This window comes from Ailuropoda melanoleuca, chromosome 15, assembly GCF_002007445.2.
Source record: "Ailuropoda melanoleuca isolate Jingjing chromosome 15, ASM200744v2, whole genome shotgun sequence".
Lineage (NCBI taxonomy): Eukaryota > Metazoa > Chordata > Mammalia > Carnivora > Ursidae > Ailuropoda > Ailuropoda melanoleuca.
In genome coordinates this window covers 63884313-63907008 of record NC_048232.1, presented here as the reverse complement: position 1 = coordinate 63907008, position 22696 = coordinate 63884313, and the positions used below count along the sequence as shown (strand labels likewise).

The 22696-nt window shown below is 39.5% G+C and overlaps 1 long non-coding RNA gene across 1 annotated transcript in view; it reads left to right on the top strand.

Moving 5' to 3' along the window:
* The first annotated feature begins 1887 nt into the window (after window positions 1-1887).
* Window positions 1888-22696, top strand: part of LOC117796333 — a 49891-nt gene continuing 29082 nt past the window's right edge. The window contains exons 1-2 of the long non-coding RNA XR_004620730.1: window positions 1888-2045; window positions 3633-3808. This is a non-coding gene — a long non-coding RNA (uncharacterized LOC117796333). The remainder of the gene's footprint in view (window positions 2046-3632; window positions 3809-22696) is intronic.

The window sequence follows — 22696 nt, the reverse complement described above, 5'->3', positions numbered from 1 at the left end:
GGGAAAATTGGACAGGCACATGTTGAAGAATGAAACTGGACCATTTTCTTAAACCATACACAAAGATAAACTCAAAATGGATAAAAGTCCTAAATGTGAGACAGGAATTCATCAAAATCCTAGCGGAGAACACAGGGAGCAACCACTTCGACCTTGGCTGCAGCACTTCTTGCTAGACATGTCTCCAAAGGCAAGGGAAACAAAGGCAAAAATGAACTATTGGGACTTCATCAAGATAAAAAGGAGACAATCAACAAAACTAAAAGGTAACCTATGGAATGGGAGAAGATCTTCGCAAATGACATATCAGATAAAGGGCTAGTATCCAGGATCTATAAAGAACTTATCAAACTCAGCACCCATTGGGGACAAATAATCCAATCAAGAAATGGGCAGAAGACATGAACAGACATTTTTCCAAAGAAGACATACAGATGGCCAATTGACACATGAAAAAATAAATGCTCAATGTCACTCAGCATCAGGGAAATACAAATCAAAACCACAATGAGATACCACCTCACACCAGTCAGAATGGCTAAAATTAACAAGTCAGGAAACATCAAATGTTGGCAAGGATGTGGAGAAAGGGGAACCCTCTTACACTGTTGGTGGGAATGCAAGATGGTACAGCCACTCTGGAAAAGAGTATGGAGTTTCCTCAAGAAGTTAAAAATAGAGCTACCCTATGACCCAGCAATCACACTATGAGGTATTTATCCCAAAGATACAAATGTGATGATCTGAAGGAACACATGCACCCCAATGTTTATAGCAGCAGTGTCCACTATAGTCAAACTATGGAAAGAGCCAAGATGTCCATCAACAGATGAATGGTAAAGAAGATGTGGCATGCGTGCCCCCCCACACACAATGGAATATTACTCAGCCATCAGAAAGGATGGATACTTAAAATTTACAATGACATGGATGGAACTGGAGGGTATTATGCTGAATGAAATAAGTCAATTGTCAGAGAAAGACAATTATCAGATAGTTTTACTCATGTGAGGACTATAAGAAACAGTGCAGAGGATCTTAGGGGAAGGGAGGGAAAACTGAATGGGAAGTAATCAGAGAAGGAGACAGACCATAAGAGACTCTTAACTATAGAAAACAAACTGAGGGCTGATCGAGGGGAGGTGGTGGGGGGATGGGGTAATTGGGTAATGGGCATTAAGGAGGGCATGTGATGTGATGAGCACTGGGTGTTATACAGAAATGATGAATTATTGAACTCTACATCTGAAACTCATGATGTACTATGTGTTGGCTAATTGAATTTAAATAATAAAAGAGGGGCGCCTGGGTGGCGCAGTCCTTGAGCATCTGCCTTTGGCTCAGGGCTTGATCCCGGCGTTATGGGATCGAGCCCCACATCAGTCTCCTTCGCTATGAGCCTGCTTTTTCCTCTCCCACTCCCCCTGCTTGTGTTCCCTCTCTCGCTGGCTGTCTCTATCTCTGTCAAATAAATAAATAAAATCTTTAAAAAATAATAGTAAAAGAAAGAAAAAAAAGAAGAAAATCTTTCTCCTTAATAAAAATAACATTGGGAGAAGATAAATTCAAGAATTCTTGGGGCGCCTGGGTGGCTCAGTCGTTAAGCATCTGCCTTTGGCTCAGGGCGTGATCCCAGAGTTTTGGGATCGAGTCCCGCATCAGGCTCCCTGCTCTGCTGGGAGCCTGCTTCTTCCTCTCCCACTCCCCCTGCTTGTGTTCCCTCTCTTGCTGGCTATCTCTGTCAAATAAATAAATAAAATTTAAAAAAAAAAGAATTCTCTCCCCCATGATTCATATTCTCAGACATTCTTTGGCATTCTCACTATATAGTTTCCCTTTTTTACTGTATTGCTTTTTTTTTCTTTTTTATTCCCAGAAAGAGAAAATCTTACTGGAGAAAGACATGCCAAGCCTGAGAACGTTGAGTACCCGAGGCCAAGTTCAACAAGGCCAAGTTCAACAAGGCCAGGGAACTTTCCGGCAAGAAATTATCCCATCTGTAACAAGGCCAGTCTCGTGGACTGTAGCTCATAATTGGCAGGAAGGTAAGTATCCTTTGCTCTGTTTGTCCTGCTCCCTAATTTACTCCCAGTTACTTAAGTTCTTACCAGTTTCCTAAGCATCACTGTATCCGGAAGTTCCCCAAGCAGCTGCCCTACCTTGGTCAAAAGTCTCAATCTTAAATTCTATTTCAGCACCATAGGCCTCTTCAGGCAGAACCCAGCTGCAATGCCTAGGGGAGGGGGCCCTCATCATTTTTCTTTCCTGTCTCTTGATGATCTTGTTTGTATGTCTGGAGAGAAAACATGAAAGGGATAGGGTGCTTTCCACTTTGTGTATAGATTGCAGACCTGGCTTCTCTCAGGCTTCTTAATTTCTTTTGAGACTTGGCAAGTGTGCCATTTTGCATAGCTGACCCATCCCGTGGAACCCATGGCACTTCTGTCTCTTAGGAACTATACACTCTTTCTAGACTTTGCCAGTTCCCCTCACCTATTTCTTCTTTTCACGTTTTCCACTGACTAAGTGCGGACTCTATGACAGGCAATTTGCTAAGCACTTTAATGCATTATTTTATCCCACCTTCAAAACAGCTTTGTGGGTTAGGTTAAATAATGACTTCAGGCTTACAGTTGAGAAAACAGTGTTTAGGGTGTTAGAAAACCTGCCAGTGGTCCCATAGCTAAGTTGAAGAGTTGGAATTTGAACCCAGCCTTCACTGACTGAAGTCAGTGTAATTTACCTGCCTGATCATGTGCCATGGGGTTGAAATGTCTGTTATGAGAGTCTAGGAAAAGAATGCTGAAATCATTATATTCCGTCAGTTATGCAACTTTAAGGATACTTGAGTTGCTAAAAGTCTAGGGTTAAGTAAATTATGATGAGTTATTGACATTCTCACAATGCGATGCTTCCCTCTTTCCATTGGATTGTATCCTTTCATGGACTTCTCTCAAAGGCTGAGACTGTCCTGCAGCCTTATTAATCTCTCTGAAGGCAAAAGGTTACATAATTTTCAAGGGGCCAGACTTTTAATGAATTCTAACAGATATAGCCTTGAGTTACATTTAGAAAAATGTTAAGTTTTATATCTGGGATGCCATCTCCCATTTTTATTATTCTTTTCCTCTTTAAAATAAACCCACTAACAAAGATACTTTGCTTGTGCAAACTTTAATCAGGCTACTGGACCTTCCCCTAGGCCCATCTCTGCATGTCCTTTTAAAATCTTGTTTAGTAAGAACGTTGATAAGTCAGTTAAACTAGAGCCACTCACCCTTGATATCTGATCACCTTTGATATCTGATCAGGTTTGTCATCCCCCAGGTGATACCTGATCATCCTGGCCTGTTGTCAGCAAGAATCCCATTAGGTGGGGTTAGCCAGAACCCCTCTTATGCCTGATGTTTCTCCTTAATAATTTTTCCTCCACTACACCCCTGCCCCACCCCCTGCCACTCTACTCCCTGGCTTTAAATTCCCATTTTCCCTGCTCTATTTGGAGTTGAGCCCAGCCTCTCCTCCACTGCAAAATCCCGTTGTAATATTCCCTGTACCTATCGTGGTGGTCCTGAATAAAATCTGCCTTACCTTTTTTAACAAGTCTCACTGAATATTTTTTTCTTTAACAGTTACAGTGCCATAACTCAGATGGGATAAGATTCATCATTGGGCCCCTGGACTTCTCACCTAGGACCCTAAGAATGCACCCTTGAAGCCTTTGTCTTCCCTCTTGCCCAATAGATTGAAGATCCATTGAGGAGTCTTACTCTAGAACCAGTGCTTCAGACAGACATTGTTGAAACTGGTAAGGAGAGATTTTTGATTCTTAAGATTCTGAGTACATTCCAGAAGCTGACTTAGAGCCCCATACAGACAGATACTGGGATAGAATCCTACATTTCTCTGTTTGTAAGATGAGTTAGAGTCCCTGGCTTCTTTGAAAAGTACCTGCTGAGCTGGAAGTCTCTTCTTTCTGTCTCTCTTTCCTGAGTGGGAATTATTCCCTAACTTTCTGGGCTGGAAGTCTTTCTTCTTGGCTCTCTGTGAGGCCTCTCTGTTCTCTTTGTGGATTCTCCTTCTCCCACGGGAACTTCTCAGTTGACTGAAGGCCCCTTCTTGGACCTCTACTAATTATAGGTTCTCCCAACTTGTCTACTTCTTTTCTTGTTGGCATGATTTTACTGAGGATAATTTAGAACTACACTGGCCTCTTTGGAAAACTTGAGATCTCCCAAACTGGCTCTTTTAAGGCCTCTCCCTTTTCATTGTGTCTCTCCTCCTTCCTCCTCTTAGCACCTTCAATATTCCCTCCAGTTCTCTTGAATTCTTTTATATGTTCCCCTTCAAACCCCCACCTCCTCTCTTCTGTCCAACCCTGGAAGACTTTCCCCTTTCCCTTTCTCCTCTCAGTTCCCTATAGCCACTTGAATTTTAGGCCCCCTACCCTCCCTTGGGGACTCTCAGGGAACTCAGGGACCTCCAAAAGGAACCACCTAAGGCTGAAAAGAGAAAAAAAGCTATTTGGAACCAGAACTAGATGTTTTGTCCATTCAAATGTGCACTGGAGTGGTCCAGACAGTTGCTAGGTGTCTCCTTAGTCACTGGCCTAAAATTTAGTACATAGATTCCATCAAATCACATATCAGGGCAAAAGAGAAATTTGAAAGTCTTCTCCAGATACTTGCATGCAGGTAACATTAATTTGTCCCATTTGCTAGAAACACAATGCAGATAAAAATATAAAGTGGAGATAAACCAGTGAGTTTGTATTACTATGCTTTATTAATTTGTGACTAAAATTTTTGAATGAAAGCTAAAAAAAAATCTGTATTTGTCTGTATGTTTATGTATGTGTATATATGTGTCTGTATGTTATACACAAGTGATGTTTTTCTATCTACAGATGGTATTATCACATTAATTTATAAAATCCCTCAAAAGAGATCTACTCTAATTGGTTTAGGAATAAGTGGGTGCGTACATAAATTAAATTATCCTAAAACTCTCAGAAATACAAGGAAACTAGCTGATGTGTGTGTGTTTAAGTTTGCATGATCTGGGATATTCTTCGGTGATTAAAGCTACTTTAAAAACTGTTGGTAAAATAAAGTAGGTATGTCCTCAGAATATTCAGGATTAATTACAATGTGGAGATACAGCTTTTTCCTACCTAGATATACGAGTCAAACAAGCTTTTATTATCTCTGCTATATGTTTAAAATGATAAAAATATGAACTCAACCTACGAACAAAATGTACAATAAAAATAAATTGCTTGATGCATGTCAAGCGTGGCAATTAAAAAAAAATTGGAAAAAACCAAATATTTAACTTTTAGGTTCTTTGCTTCCCTGGTTTATTTGAAACATACCTGATTTGCCTACAAGAAAAATAGCTTAAGATGATGGCTAGCTTTTTTTTAATGTCTCATGAAATTTTCGTGTGCAATTCAAGCATACTTATAAGAACAAATGAATTATATAAAGATAAATGGGATACAAGTTTATAAATGAACTTTTCAACAATAATTATACTTTATGTCTACTTAAAAATATTTGCAAAAATCGAAGATGTTATATACAAACCTAATGGTAACCACAAATCAAAAACCACTAATAGATATGCAAAGAATAAAGAGAAAGGAATCCAAGTATAAAACTAAAGAAAACCAGCAAACCATGAAAGAGAGGAAGAGAAGAAGGGATCGGAGAAAAGCTACAAAAACAACCACAAAGCAAATAACAAAATGGCAATAAATTCTTATCTATTAATAATTAATTTGAATGCGAATGGACTAAACACTCCAATCAAAAGATACAGGGTAACAGAGTGGATAAAAAAGACCCATCTGTAGAGCTGCCTATAAGATACTCATTTCAGACCTAAAGATATCTGCAGATTGAAAGTGAGGGGATGGAGAAATATTTATCATGCAAATAGATGTCAAAAGAAAGCCAGAGTATCAATACTTATAATGGACAAAATAGACTTTAAAACAAAGACTATAAAAAGAGACAAAGAAGAACACTATATAATAATAAATGGGATAATTCAACAAGAAGACATAACAATTGTAAGTATTTATGCTCCCAACATGGGAGTACCCAAGTCATGAAATAGTTAATAACAAACATAAAGAAACTAATTGATGGTAATACAATAATAGTAGGAGATTTTAACACACCACTTACATTGATGGACGAATCATCCAAACAGAAAATTGACAAGAAAACAGTGTCTTTGCATGACATACTGAACCAGATAGATTTAACAGATATACTCAGAACATTGCATCCTAAAACAGCAGACTGCACATTCTTTTCTTTCTTTCTTTTTTAAAAAATATTTTATCTATTTATTTGAGGGAGAGAGAGAGAGACAGAGAGAGGGAGGAGCAGGGGTAGAGGAAGAGGGAGAGAATCCTCAAGTAGACTCCCCGCTAAGCACAGAGCCCCACCCAGTGCACAATCCCAGGACCCTGAGATCATGACCTGAGCCGAAATAAAGAGATGCTTAACTGACTGAGCCACCCACGCACCCCTATATATTCTTTTCAAGTGTACACAGAAACATTCTCCAGGATAGATCACATCTTAGGCCACAAAACAAGCCTCAACAAATTAAAAAAGATCAAAGTCATACTGTGCATTTATGACTATCATGTTATGAAACTAGAAATCAACCAGAAGAAAAAATCTGGAAAGACCATACGTATGTGGAGGTTAAATAACGGTGCCACTAAACAATGAATGGGTCAATCAAGAAATCAAAAAAGAAATCAAAAGTACATGGAAACAAATGAAAATGGAAACCCAATGGTCCAGAGCCTTTGGGATGCAGCAAAAGCTGTTCCAAGAGGGAAGTTTATAGCAATACAGGCCTACCTCAAGAAGCAAGAAACATCTCAAACAACCTAACCTGATACCAAAAGGAGCTAGAAAAAGAATAACAAACAAAACCCCAAACCAGCAGAAGGAAGGAAATAATAAAGATTAGAGCAGAAATAAATGATATAGAAACTAAAAAAAACCATAGAACAGATCAACGAAACCAGGAGCTTGTTCTTTGAAAAGATCAACAAAATTAATAAACCTCTAGCCAGACTTCTCAAAAAGAGAGAGAAAGGACTCACACGAAATCACAAATGAAAAAGGAGAAATAACCACAGAAATACAAACAATTGTAAGAGAATATATGAAAAACTATAGCCACCAAATTAGACAACCTAGAAGAGATGGATAAATTGCTAGAAACATTTAACCTACCAAAACTGAAGCAGGAAGAAATATAAAATCTGAGTAGACTGATTACCAGCAAAGAGATTGAATCAGTAATCAAAATACTCCTGACAAAGAAAAGTCCAGGACCAGATGGCTTCACAGGTGAATTCTACCAAACATTTAAAGAGGAGTTGGTACCTATTTTTCTCAAACTATTCCAAAAAGTAGAAAAAAGAAAACTTCCAAATTCATTCTATGAGACTGGTATCACCTTGATACTAAAACCAGATAAAGTTACCACAAAAAAAGAACTATAGGCCAATATTTTTGATAAACAGAGATGCAGAAATCCTCTACAAAATACTAGCAAACCAAATCCAAAAATATATTTAAAAAGTCATTCACCACACTTAAGTGGGATTTATTCCTGGGTTGCAAGTGTGATTCAATATTTGCAAATCAACACAATGTATCATATTAGTAAAAGAAAGGGTAAAAACCATATTATCACTTCAATAGATGCTGAAAAAGCACTTGACAAAGTACAACATCCATTCATGATAAAAGCCCTCAATAAAGTAGGTTTAGGATGATCATACCTCAATATAATAAAGACCATATATGAAAAACCCACAGAGAACATCATACTCAATGGAGAAAAACAGAATTTTCCCCCAAAAGTCAGGACAAGGCAGGGATGTCCACTCTCACCACTTTTATGCAAATAGTACTAGAAGTCCTAACAACAGCCAATGAGACAAGAAAAAGAAATAAAAGGTAAGGAAGAAGTGAAACTTTCACTATTTGCAGATGACATGATACTACATATAGAAAACCTGAAAGACTCCACCAAAAAACTACCAGACTAATAAATGAATTAAGTGAAGTTGCAGGATACAAAATTAATGTGCAGAAATATGTTGCATTTCTATACACTAAAAATGAAGCAGCAGAAAGAGAAATTAAGAAAAAAAATCCCATTTATAATTGCACTCAAAATAGCAAGATACCTGGGAATAAATCTAACTAAAGAGGAGAAAGACTTGTATCCTGAAAATTATAAAGCACTGATGAAAGAAATTGAAGATGACACAAAGAAATGGAAAGACATGCCATGCTTATGGATTGGGAGAACAGATATTGTTAAAATGTCAATACTACCCAAAGCTATCTACAGATTTAATGCAGTCCCTATCAAAATACCAATGGCATTTTTCACAGCACTAGAACAAACCTAAAATTTGTATGGAACCACAAAAGACCCCAAATAGCCAAAACAATCTTGAAAAAGAAGAACAAAACTGGAGGTATCACAATCCCAGACTTTAAGTTATATTACAAAGCTGTAGTAATCAAAACATTATGGTACTGGCACAAAAATAGACACATAGATCATAGATCAATAGAACAGAATAGAAAACCCAGAAGTAAACCCAATTATATGGTCAGTTAATCTTTGATAAAGCAGGAAAGAATATCATGGGAAAAAGTCTCTTCAACAAATGGTGTTGGGAAAACTGGACAGCTACATGCAAAAAAGTGAAACTGGACTATTTTCTTATACCATACACAAAAATAAACTGAAAATGGATTAAAGACCTAAATATGAGACCAAAACCATAACAATCCTAGCAGAGAGCACAGGCAGTAATTTCTCTAACATTGGCCATAGCAACATTTTTCTAGATATGTCTCCTGAGGCAAGGGAAATAAAAGCAAAAATAAACTATTGGGACTACATCAAAATAAAGTTTTGCACAGCAAAGGAAACAATCAACAAAACTAAAAGGCAACCTACGGAATGGGAGAAGATATTTACAAATGACATATCTGATAAAGGGTTAGTACTTAAAATATATAAAGAACTGATACAACTCAACACCCCCAAAACAAATAATCCAATTAAAAAATGATCAGAAGACATAAACAGACATTTCTCCAAGCAAGACATCCAGGTGGCCAGCAGACACATGAAAAGATGCTTAACATCACTCATCGTCAGGGAAATGCAAATCAAAACCATAATGAAAGACCACCCCACACCTGTCAGAATGGCTAAAATCAAAAACAAAAGAAACAAGTGAGGATGTGGAAAAAAAGGAAGCCTCTTGCACTGTTGGTGGGAATGCAAACTGGGGTGTAGCCCCTGTGGAAAACAGTATGGGTGCCTCAAAAAATTAAAAATAGAACTATCCTATGATCCAGAAATTGCACTTGCGAATATTTACCCCCAAAATACAAAACACTAATTCAAAGGGATACGTGCATCCCTATGTTTATAGCGACATTATTTACAATAACCACATTATGGATGCAGCCAAAGTGTCCATTGACAGATGAATGGATAAAGAAGTTGCAGTATGTATATACAATGAAATATTATTCAGCCATAAAAAGAATGAAATCTTGCAATTTGCAATGACACGGATGGAACTAGAAAGTATAATGAATGCTAAGTGAAATAAGTCAGAGAGAAACAAATACCGTATAGTATTACTCATATGTGGAACTTAAGAAACAAAACAAATAAGTAAATAAAAAAAGAGACTGAGAGAGACAAACCAAGAAACAGACTCTTAACTATAGAGAACAAACTGATGGTCACCAGAGGGAGATGGATGGGGGGATGGGTGAAATAGGTGATGGGGATTAAGGAGGGCACTTGTTGATGAGCACCAAGTTTTGTATGGAAGTGCTGAATCACTATATTGTACACCTGAAGCTAATATAACACTGTATATTAACTACACTGGAATTTTTTAAAAAGATTTTTTAATTTATTTGAGAATGAGAAAGCGTGAGCGTGAGCGGGGAAGCAGGGCAGGGGCGGAGGGAGAGGGAGAGAGACCATCTCAAGTAGACTCCTGGCTGAGCTCAGAGGCTGAAGGGGGCTTGATCTCACAACCCTGAGATCATGACTTGAGCCAAAATCAAGAGTCTGACCTCAACCAATTGAACCACCCAGGCACCCCTATGCTGGAATTAAAAAAAAAAATGCAAAAATCTTTTCATAGCTTGAAACCTTAGTGCTCTACTCAGTTAAATGCTGGATATTCATTGACTATCTAGATCATTTCCAGGAAAGATAAGACATTGAAACATTAATTGCCAAACATAAGTTTATCCACTTTTGGAATCTTGTTTTTATACAGGATAGAGAAGCTAAATATATTTGAGTCTGTTAATAAACATGAAAAATTATACTACGAGAAAGATATGCCTCTAGAGAATTATGAAATGATGTGTTCATAAATTTGCTACAGAATGACAATATGTGACAGTTCACAACTGCCTGATTCCTGGTTTTCACCGAAAACTAGGGTTACTAATGGTTAAAAATTCTAATCCATAATGTGTAAATTAATCTACTGGAAATAATAAAATTAAAGAAAAAAACTCTGTGCAAGGAAGGTAAGATGTGTTTTTGATAAGTGAAAGTATGAGGTATGTGTTTTTGTTACAGGAAAAAGATAAATTTTGTTCTAAAGCAGAATGACTAATTGTTCCAGACTTAGAAATAAGAAAGAGTAGGACAAAAACTGAATGAATATTAAAAAAAATTTTTAGAAGGTTTATGGAAAAGGCATCTTGGAAAAGGAATTTTTTTCGTGGGTGATCAAAGCTTGCCAGGATTGGATGGATTTATTTATATGGGTTTTAAAAAAAATTAGCCTTCCTATTACTAACTAGTATACTGACACAAAAGTAGAAGTTGGTGTTCTCTCTCGGTTAAAACAAAGTTTTCTTAGATTATTGGTCTGCTCTTAATAAAACAGTGTAAAAAAATATTTTTCCTTACGTTTTAAGTAATCTGCCTGGGTAAGCAGGATTTTGTGTCTTAAAATAATTTCCCATGCTTCATGTTGTCTTTATCAGGTGTTTGATTACTTAAGAAAACCAAGTATTATCAATATTAAAAGAGCTATGATTTTTTTTTTTTGTACAACTATGTAACTTTCTGTATTTTCCTTTGAAGTCTTTTAATTGTCACTTTGGTTAAATGGATAACTAAGTATTGTTTCACAGTGACTTGTGAGCCCATGTAGTCAAGTGTTCAAACTTTTTGACATTTTTGACAATTTTCCAAAATCAAATTCCAAATGGAGTCTTTTTTACTTCAAACTCACTTTGAGATTTCTGAGAGCACTCCTGGAAAATCTCAAAAGATTTCTGTCTCACTTTGTAAAAGAGAGATTTTAAGCTAATTAGAGTTATTTGCTATGTGAAATTATGTGGGAAGCATTGTCAAATAATAAGTGATGATAAATCTTCTTAGGTCATATGTGTATGGATATATGTTACTGATATAGATATTCCAGAAATTGTGCGAAATTCTTAGAAATTTGCAATACTACACTTTTCTAAATAGCATTGAAACATTTCTCTTTTCTCTTTACTTGATCCCTCCAGAATGTGGAAACCCTTAGCATTCTTATTTTCATGACAATATAGTTATTTGCATAAGTTCAGTAAGAATCTGTTCTTGTAATAAGATGCAATTAGAAACATCGTTTATATTAACAAGGCTTCAACTGAAATGTCATATTTGAGAATGGTGTGCATCAAATCAGATATGACCCAACAGCTTTAAGGAACTAAGGTTGATTTTAAGGAGCCAGTGCTGGGATTCCTGGGTGGCTCAGTCCGTTATGTGTCTGCCCTCGGCTCAGGTCATGATCCCAGAGTCCTGGGATTGAATCCCTCCTTGCTCAGTGGGGAGCCTCCTTCTCCCTCTGCCTGCCCCTCGCTCTGCTTGTACTCACTCTCTCTCTCTTTCTCTCTGACAAATAAATAAATAAATAAAATATTTACCAAAAAAAAGAAAGGTCACTTCTTGGCAGACCCAGGAATCTTAGGATGTTTGGGGGATACTGAGAAGAGAGGAATTCACCCAAATCAGTAGGTATTGCAGGGAAAATATGGTAGTGAATTCTTGGCTTGGCTTCCTAGCCTTGAGAGGCTTTTAAAAGTCCAATCTAGAATTTCTAATGAAAAGTTCCAGCACAGTGAACTCAAATATGGGCCTATGCAAGCTCTTGTTGCACTTACATAAATAATCAGGCCAAGAGTAATGAGACCAGACTTACTTCACAAACAAATTAGTCTTCCTTTGATTATCTTTGAAATGGAGAAATGGAAGTGACTATAGAAAGAATTTGTTTTTTGTTTCAGTGGAAAACTATAGTGCACCCTTGTGGGCTCTGTCTTGCATATTTTGCCAATCCTTACTAAGTCCTGAATTCTTTTAGTTTGCTCTAATATCTGGTTACGACTCTCCAAATTAAAGTTTCTAATTTTTTCTCTCTTCTGATTTGGAATTAAGACTGCCCTTTCCTGGAATTAAAATAAAAACTAAAATAAAGAAAAAAAAAAGACTGCCCTGTTCCTGAAGTCCGGTTAAGCTGAAGCTGGATGACTTGATATAAACTTAAAAAAAAAATGATAACAGATTATGTCTGGGCAACCTTCATGCCTTCTGCTGTGTGCGCCATTCAGAAAGTTCACTGGAACATCTGATCCCATCGCCAGAGGCATTCAAACTCCAAACTAGGAAAATTAATCAGATGGGTACTGCCATCCTCACTCCATCTTCTAAAGATGCTTCAAGCCTAAAAATCTTGACCGGCTGCCCTTCTGGACTCAGAAACTGGGTTTCTAACAATCTTTGTTTTTCCCTTAGCTTTGTAGAAACTCCCCTCATTGAATGCCTAATTGCTAGCACCATCCAACAAAGTGTCATAAAATATGTGTGTGTGTGTGTCTGTGTTTGTATATATATTTTAACACCACCTATCCAACCCCTGAACAAATCTCAAGGACTTGAGGCCATGACCTGTGCTGTTAGGAAGAAAATTGATCAGATAAAACCATTCACTTGCCTTAATGGTTTATTCTTCTGAGCATAAAAGAGCACTTTAAAGGGAAAACAGTCTTAATCCAGAACATACTTTAATAATGATGGGATTTAGACATCAGAGGGCAGAGGTGTTTAGGGGCTGGTGGGACTTCCTGGTGACACTTAGGTCAGATCTCTTCTGTCTTCCTACCAAGATGTCTCCCTCTCAACACAAAGTCTTTGCATCTGCTGTTCTCTTGGCCAAGACGTTGCTTCTCACCCCTAATGCTTTGTCTAGCTAATGCCTACTCTTCCTTTAGATCTCAATGGAAGAATTGCTTTCTCAGGGAAACCGTCACTGACCTCTCTAAGTCAGATTTTCTTAACTTCTCAAAAGACCATGACCACTCCTTCTTAGCACTTGTCACAGCTTCCGTTTTTCATATACATATGCAGTTACTTGATTGTTGACTGACTCCTTCACTAGATACCGAGTTTCAAGAGGGTATGAGTGATGCCTGCTCTTGGGCATTTGTATCTGCAGCACATGACACCTTATCTGGTATGTGGTGGCCCCACCCTAAATAGTTGTTGAATGAATGGACTAGGGACTTTCAATGACTTTGGACATTTCCCTTTCTACTGCCTCCACCCCCGTGCCATACTAGAGGCCCAGGGTATCCTTCTACAGAAGCCTGTGGATGTAAAATCTAGTAAAGCAAAAAACATTAAATAGCCTCTCTTTTCATATTGTTTCAATGTTTTAGATCAACACTGTGTCAGTGTGGCATGCACTTGCCTGGGCCTCCATGGCATGGAGTTTTACCAAGCTGATCATAACATTCCTTGGGATTCACTTGGAAATAATGCGAGATAAGCATACTGTGACCAACCTTGTAGGACGGAGCTTCCTGTATGAGGCCCACAGCATTAGGACAGGGTCCTCCTCAGAAACTGATTAGCATGACTTGAACCATTGAGCTAGAACTCCCTACCTCCTTGAATAAAGATTAGTTTGGACTGGTTCTGTTTTTGCATTGGAAAAAAGAGTTTTCCAGCTTTTGCAGATAAGATCTTGGCCATTTAAAAGGCTTTTACCTTTTTTCTCCACCCTGCAGGCCATGATGGTCACATATGGTCATTGCTGGGTCCACCTCACCCTGGGAGGTCTTTCTAAAAGCTGAAAGACAACACTCTGGCCTGAGACCAAATGTGGAGTGGAAATGGCCTGGCTTCTTGGCAGCTTCTCTGTCCCACTGACAGTGGCCCAGCTTGTCGAGGCATCTGGTATCAGGAATATCCTGAGCTTGGGTCCTGGGAAAATTTTTCTCTGTGGGTTTTGTGGAAAAAAAAAAGCTTTAAGGACTCTATGTGTGTGTGTGTGTATGTGTGTTGCATATTATACATCAAATATTTTCAAAAACCTTAGAACTAACCAAAATAGATTTCATTCTAGAAACATTATCTGTCATTTATGATGGAGACTTTTTATAACTTTTAAGGTTGAGATTACATTACATCAAGTTTTTTATAACAGCAGTTATTTTGGAGGCCTGAGGGTGGGAAAGCAGATTATAATTTAAATAGTGTGGTAGACATTTTCAATGTGGTTTAACATGACGATTTAGGAGTCAGGATTTGGGATCTTCAGTCCAAATAGATTTCATTCTTCATCCAAGGAGTATGCAAAAGAAGAGAACAGTGATAATAGCAGTAATTAAGTGTGTGGACTGAGGTGTGGGTCAAAATCTCAGGTTATTAGCTATGTGACTTCCACACAATTACCTCTGTGAGCCTGTCTCCAAAGTGAGAAGGGTAATTTCTACTTTGCAGAGTTGTAAGGACTATTTGCTATAATATATACAAAGTCCTTAGCATGCATTAAGTGTCCAACAAATGATGAATTTTATTATAATTATTATTCCTACAGTATGCCCAAACCAAACTGGACACTTGTGGGCAGCAATCTTAGGGTGGTAAGAAGACACCAGATTGTAGTTTCTAAGTGACAAGAAGGGTGCAGCCATTCCAGAAGGAGAGGGAGAAGCCATTCTGCCTCTCCTCAACAGTGTGGGGGTAGATAATGTTAGCCTAGTTCTTAGATAAGGAAACTGAGGCCCAGGGAAGTTAAGTGACTAGCTCAGAGTTGCACGGCTAGGAGGTGACAGAATTGCAGAACCAGAACCTAAATTCAAGCCTAATTCCTGACTCAGGGGTTCTTTCTATTATACCACAGCAGTAAAACTTCAATCAATATTAATATCAGAAGTTAAAAAGTCGGTATTCTACTCATATAACACATTTTGATACTATCTTTTGTTAGCCTGGCATAGCAGTTTGAAACTTTTAGGGGATCTCCTTCCCTTGTTCCCCACGACCCCCTAGAAGACATGTATTGCTTTTCTTTTTTTCTTTTTTTTTTTTTTTAAAGATTTTATTTATTTATTTGACAGAGAGAAAGAGAGAGAGACAGCCAGTGAGAGAGGGAACACAAGCAGGGGGAGTGGGAGAGGAAGAAGCAGGCTCCAGTGGAGCAGGGAGCCTGATGGGGAGCTTGATCCCAGGTCCCTGGGATCACGCCCTGAGCCGAAGGCAGACTCTTAACAACTGAGCCACCCAGGTGCCCCAAGACATGTATTTTTTTAGATGAGAAGTTATGGAGGTTTAGGGGCTTATAGAAATTATCTAGATTCACTGGGCCAGGTTGGGGGGTGGGGCTGGTGATGGTACAAATCAAGCCTGCCCCCACAGAGAGCCCCTCTGGACCTTGTGGGGCCTGCCAGCACAGGGGCAGGCCCCCACTAAATTCCCATTTGAGTGTGAATTGTACAATCATAGCTAACAGTCAGGCCACAGTTACATGCATTTTCTCATTTAACCTTCAAGACAACCCACTGGGATCTAGAGACTCACAGCTGGGAAAAGTTCTCCCTGAGTCTAATGTCCATGCTCACCACTGCACATACTCTTTTTTTGATTAATCAGGTCAGGCTTGCTGATTCTTAATGTGGTGCTCTTTCTGGTACTAACTGGTTTCAATGTGGGCCAATAAAAACCAAGATTCCAAATCAAGCACAAAACAAACCAACAGACCCATAGATCCCTGGAAACCATCAAGAGGCAAGAACAGAGATGGGTGGTTCTTGCACACTCTCCTCGCAACTGTCATCAGTATACAGCATGTTCTCCCATGGGAGGCCCCCACCCTTGGCCTGGAAACGAGAATAGAGAACTCCATGTTGGCCCTGCACTGGAATGCGTGGCCTAAAGAAACTCAGTGATCTCACATTAATTTGTGTTAAGGAAGGACAGTGCTTTTTAAAAGTAGTATGCATTAAAAAAAAAAAAGTATGCATTTGATCTCTGACTGGAAATTAGCATTTTGGAACCAGCTTAGCTTCTTCCTCTTATATCTGTGGCTCTCTCCCTTTCCCCTGTGGTACAGCTATTGGCCACAAATTCTTTGTCTTGAGTCAAAGGCCTTTCAAGCTCCCACCCTGAACCATCAAAGATTCCTTAACTTCTTTTTCTCCTCTGTAAACATCAATTTATTGCTCTGTCTTCTCTACATACACTGAACCTCTTGACAACAGCTTGATTCAGGGGAAAGCTGGGATCTTAAATATTTCAGAAACGCAGTGCATGATGAAAGCATGAGTGTGTAGCTACTGAATTGACCCTTGGAGCAAAAAAGGAAAAAAAAATTTGTTTTCAGAATTATGAGAATTTTTCTTTACTTCTTTTTCTTCCTTTTCCTCCTAATATTTCCCTGCCCTAGACAATCGCCCTCCTTGCTGTCCAGCTCTCACCAGTGCCCACCCTGGGCTCAGCTGGGCTGTGGGGGGCTCCCAACCTTCCCTTTCATCGTCAGAAGGGGGGGGCCTCAAGAGTTATAAGGATTTTTTCATTGCACCATGTACCAACCAGGAGGGCAGCACATCAGTCGACTATGTTGCCACAGAAGTATTTCCTCCCAAAGAGGAAGGAGCTTAAGGACAAGAAGGGTTACAAGTAGGAGCAGACAAAGCAGGCAGGCAAAACTGGCAAAACACTGAACTGAAAGGCATTGAGAATCTCTGTATCTGAGAAGTGAACGGCAGGGTCAAGGGTGGCCGCAGAGAGGACCTGTCTTCCTCTTGAGCACAGACTGGACCGCAGACTATTCTTTTCCTGCTCCATGCATAGTTAAAGGGAAAAAGAGCAACCACTGGCCTGGCTATTGACAAGCCAATGGAATATGCTGGCTCTAATCCAAGTTCTCTCCTAGCAAGGCAACTAGTGGTGCCTGCTGGTTCTCTTAACTTCTCAGAGCCTCTGACCACTGGACAGCATAGTCCCTCCAGCCCTTGAAGGTGATCTTAAGCTTCAGTGCTCTATAGAGGATAGCATGGGGCAAAGCAGCGCTTCCCAAACCTTAGCCTGCATCACAATCATCTGTAGGCCTTCCTACAACAGAGATTGTTGGGGGCCACGGCAGAGTTTCAGATTAAGTGGGTCTGGGGTGGGGCCAAAGAACTTACATTTCTACAAATTCTCAACTGACACTGATGCGCTGGTCTGGGTACCATGCTTTAAGAACTGTTGGTTTAGCGAGAAAACAAGGACTTGTAGGCGGACAGGGATTCTGGTCCTAGTTCTACCACTTCCTGTGTGCTTTTGAGTGAGACACTTAACTTCTTTGAGCTTTGGTTATCTCATCTGGTAGGGCAGATATGGAGGATGAAGGATAATGGTAGTGTGGTCACATATGTGGACTGTGTTCACCTCTGGCCCTGCCACTGACCACCTGTGTGATCTTAGACAAACTGCTTCACCTTTGAATCCCTCAGTTTCTTTACCTAGAAAGTGGGGTAATAACTGTCTACCACCTGGGGATGCTGTGAGCACTGTGACTGAAAATAAGTAAAACAGTCATGACAGTTTTGTGATATAAATGTGATATAAACAGGTATTCATCATTTTTTAAAAAAGATTTTATTTATTTATTCAACAGAGATAGAGACAGCCAACGAGAGAGGGAACTCAGGCAGGGGGAGTGGGAGAGGAAGAAGCAGGCTCATAGCAGAGGAGCCTGATGTGGGGCTCGATCCCACAATGCCGGGATCACGCCCTGAGCCGAAGGCAGATGCTTAACCGCTGTGCCACCCAGGCGCCCCTCATCATTTTTTGTGGTTGTGCTACTTACATGAGATGAAGAATGTAAAGTGCCGAATGTCATGACAGGCGCATAGAAAATGCACAGTAAGTGTCAATCAATTTCCTCTCTTCAGTCCAAAACAGGGAAGTCAGAGCTGGAAGCACTGACTGAAAGAATGTCCTTTCAGTGGAGATCTCGGTATGAGGATACCAGCATGAGGATTTTAGCTATTAGTGAAGCAGAGTATGCCAGGTGCCTCCTCCCTTTCAGGAGTCTATGCCAGGGGAGCCTTCCTTTGAGCAAGGATCAGCAACTTGGAAGATTTAGCCAATTGATGTCTGGCACTCGTTAAGTGTGGGCAAGCCTTGAGGAACTCCCAGCAGGATGTTGGACAGCTAGTATTCCGTTTCATGAGGAGGGCTGGAACCACCTAAGCATGGCTCAGGACACCTCAGGCTGGTGGGACTCAGGCTGACCCATTTCCTTCATCATCTTCATTATACAGTTCAGGGCAGCCCTGAAATCATCCTGGAGCTGATGCTGAGCTCTAAGACAGCTGTAGTCATTTATTTTACTTTCTGGCCATGTTATCTTGTAGTGTTCTGTGGATTAAAGGTGGGGTGAAAGGTTAGATAAAATTGTCCATCACCCCTATGGTATCCAGTGAGAATTTAGTGAGCTGCTTTAGGATAAAGCATTCAAATATGTTTTGGCTGTGTATTAGTAACTCCCTCTAGGATGTTTTTGATACTGAGTAGTATACTAAAGGCCCTGAGAAGTCCTGCAGTAAAGAAATAATGTATTTTATCCTTAACTCAGCAGTTCTCAAATTGTTTGGCCATGGAAACATTTTTCTTTTAAACAAAAGTAATATCTCTTAACATCTCTCAGAACATACTATAGCAAATGCTGGGATAGGCAGAAATGTAAATGTCCAGATGTCGACTACTTAAACATTGGGGGTTACTGATCCCTAGAGGGAAAATAGGTTAAAGGCCACATGTTAGTCTCCAACCCTTTGAGTTTATTGCTAGACCCATACTAAGCTCTTGTCAAGTGCTGGCTCTCCAAATATCACCGACACAATCTGTTGACATGACAAAGCTGTGTTTATTGTGGTAAGACAGATGACCACCTAGACAGAGTTTGGGTAATGTCTCCTAGGGGAAAAGGCAAGGTTAGATTTTATTGCAAATTGAAAGTTTGGTTTAAAGTTGTCTTCCAGTGAGGGGGCTTGGTTGGGTAAGGGTAATGATGCAACAGTTTAGGATTATAAACAGCATGACAAGGATTTTGTGTTGAGGGATTTGGAGATCTGTAGGGTGTTAACTATCTGTTGATGCTTCTTACTGTAGAAGTGAAGGGTCTTTTTGGGAAGTTCCTATAACGAACAATCAAGTTATCTGCCTGGACAAAAATCTCCTGGATTAGTAAAGGCATGATAATGAAGACAATGGAGTAACAATTAAAATTCTATTGTAGAAAGTAAGGGGTGTGTGGGGCGCTTGGGTGGCTCAGTTGATTAAGCATCCAACTCTTGATCTCAGCTCAAGTCATGATCTCAATGTTGTGAGATCAAGCTCTGTGTCAGGCTCTCTCTTGGAGCCTTGGAGCCTCCTTAAGATTCTCTCTTTCCCTCTCTCTCTTCCTCTCCCCTGCCTCTCTTATAAGAAAAAAAAAAGTAAGGGGTGTGTGCGTGTGTGTGTGTGTGTGTGTGTGTGTGTGTGTGTGTGTGTTTGGGAGAGGAGGAGGGTTGGATAGTTCCAGTCCTCAGTCCTCAGTTTCCAAGCTGTGTACATGATATAGGTAGTTTCTATTCTCACTCTTCATTCTTGAACTTACTGCACTGATGTTGAGTACTCATCTATTTTATTTTAAATATTTCCTCCAGGCCAGACTGCAACAGGATATGAACCTGAGGATGTTATTTGTGTGGGATTCTACAACTTCATCATTATTGGGTTCTATTCTGTGCCAAGATCCCCACCTTCTGCCCCCTTCCTCCCAAACACACCTTTGAATGTGTATTGTGTTAGTGCACAGAGATGAACTTCAGATCACTTAGAGCTGAGAAACTTCTCTTCATCTGGAGACATGTTGACAGGAATGGCATCCATTCCTTTGTTGGATTTTAGCGTATTTTGCAGCAAGGATAGAGAACAACTTTGAAATGATGAGTTAGGCCTTTGTTGGTTCCCTGAGGATGGAACCTCCTAGAAGTGGCAAATTCTTGGTAATGACCATGATGGAGGATGCACTGATGTGGACTGCTTTCCATTTACTTAAGAAGTTCATATGTCTTTAAGGCATTTCTTATTTTACAAATACAAAATAAGAAATGTTATGATCACTCAAGTTTTATATTACATTTTAAGAAAAAATGATGAATTTGCTCTCATCAGAGTACAGAATAAACAATAGATTGAACTGATATCTTTAATAACAATAAAGTTATATTCTGTGACTTAAATATGAATTTAAAAATTCAACCTCCAGTTTAGTTCTAACTCTCAATTTAATCTCCAACTCAGGCGATATTTTCTTTTTTTTTTTTTTTTTAAAGATTTTATTTATTTATTCAACAGAGAGAGAGACAGCCAGCGAGAGAGGGAACACAAGCTGGGGGAGTGGGAGAGGAAGAAGCAGGCTCACAGCGGAGGAGCCTGATGTGGGGCTCGATCCCATAATGCCGGGACCACGCCCTGAGCCGAAGGCAGACGCCCAACCGCCGTGCCACCCAGGCGCCCCTAGCCGATATTTTCTGGACAATTATTTTACTTTTTCCATTGGTGAGCTGTTTTTATTTCCAGGTACTTGATATTACTTAGAGAAAAAAAAGTATTCGGGGCTAATGTCACAATGGCTTTGAAAGTACAGGAATGTTGCTACCTTAAAGACTACTTAACTGCTTCTATTAAAAGTTGATACAATTCTGCATAAATAAAAAAGACATGTCTAAGATCCTGGATAGTACAAATTTAGTATTAACTTTAATAACCAAATGCTAGTTGAATAAAAGCAGGCCTAGTTGTTTAGATGACAAGAAGTACCTGAATTCATGAAAAATACGAACTACAGATCATATTTTTTTTTAAAAAAGGACATATAGTAAGTGGAGATAGTTCAGTCCAATAATATATATTTATTGAAGTCCATATCAATTACAGCGTTATGCTAGATCCTGGGACTCCAAAGACCAGGGATAGTGTTAGTGTCTGTCCTTGAGCTCTTGTCTAGAAGGGAAGGGTAGGTGAAAACATGTGAGTCAGAATAGGTAGAGAGGGTACCAAATGCTGGGGGTCAGTGAAAGGTTTCTAAAGGAGATAATATATTAGTTGTGTATTGCTGTATAACAATTACCCCAAATGTAGTACCTTTGAACAATAATTATCTCACATAGTTATTATCTCACATAGTTTCCAACAGCCAAAAAACCTGGAGAGGCCTAACTCGTGGTTCTGGCTCAGGGTCTCTCATGAAGTTGCTGTCATGATGTTGGCTAGGGTTGCTGTCATCTGAAGGCTTGACTGGAGAGAATCTACTTTCAAAATGGCTACTTGCAGAAGGCCTCAGTTCTCTGCCATGGGGGTGTCTTCAGAGGGCTACTCATAACATGGTCTATAACCTATCTCAGATTGAGGGATCTAAAAGAGAGAAAGTCAAAAGATACAATGTCTTTTATAACCTAGCCTCAGGAGTGACATTCTTCACTTCCTTCTTATTCTATTGATCATACAGGTCAACCCTGATACAATGTAGGAGAAGACTAAGGCAAGGAAGTGAATATTAGGAGGCAGGCACATTGGGGGCCATCTTGGTAACTGGCTACCATAGATATTACCTAGCCCTAGTAGAAGTTCCCAGGGAACATACTTTAATAAACTATTATTTTTTTTAAAGATTTATTTATTTGAGAGAGAGAGTGAGAAAGCAAGCATGCACAGGGGAGGTGAGAGGGAGAGGGAGAGAGAGAATCTCAAGTAGTCTCCCTGCTGAGCAGGGAGCCCAACATGGGACTTGACCCCACCACCCTGAGATCATGACCTGAGCCAAAATCAAGAGTCGGATCCTTTTTTTTTTAATAATATTTTTTATTATGTTAGTCACCATACAGTACATCCCTAGTTTTTGATGTAAATTTCCATGATTCATTACTTGTGTATAACACCCAGCGCACCATGCAATACGTGTCCTCCTTACTACCCATCACCAGCCTATCCCATTCCCCCCCGCCCCAGGCTTCAGTTTGTTACCCAGAGTCCATAGTCTCTCATGGTTCATTCCTCCTTCTGTTTACCCCCCTTTTCTTCTCCTACCGATCTTCCTACTTCTTATGTTCCATAAATGAGTGAAACCATATGATAATTGTCTTTCTCTGCTTGACTTATTTCACTTAGCATTATCTCCTCCAGTCCTGTCCATGTTGCAGCAAATATTGAGAAATTGTTCTTTTTGATGGCTGAGTAATATTCCCTTGTATATATGGGCCACATCTCCTTA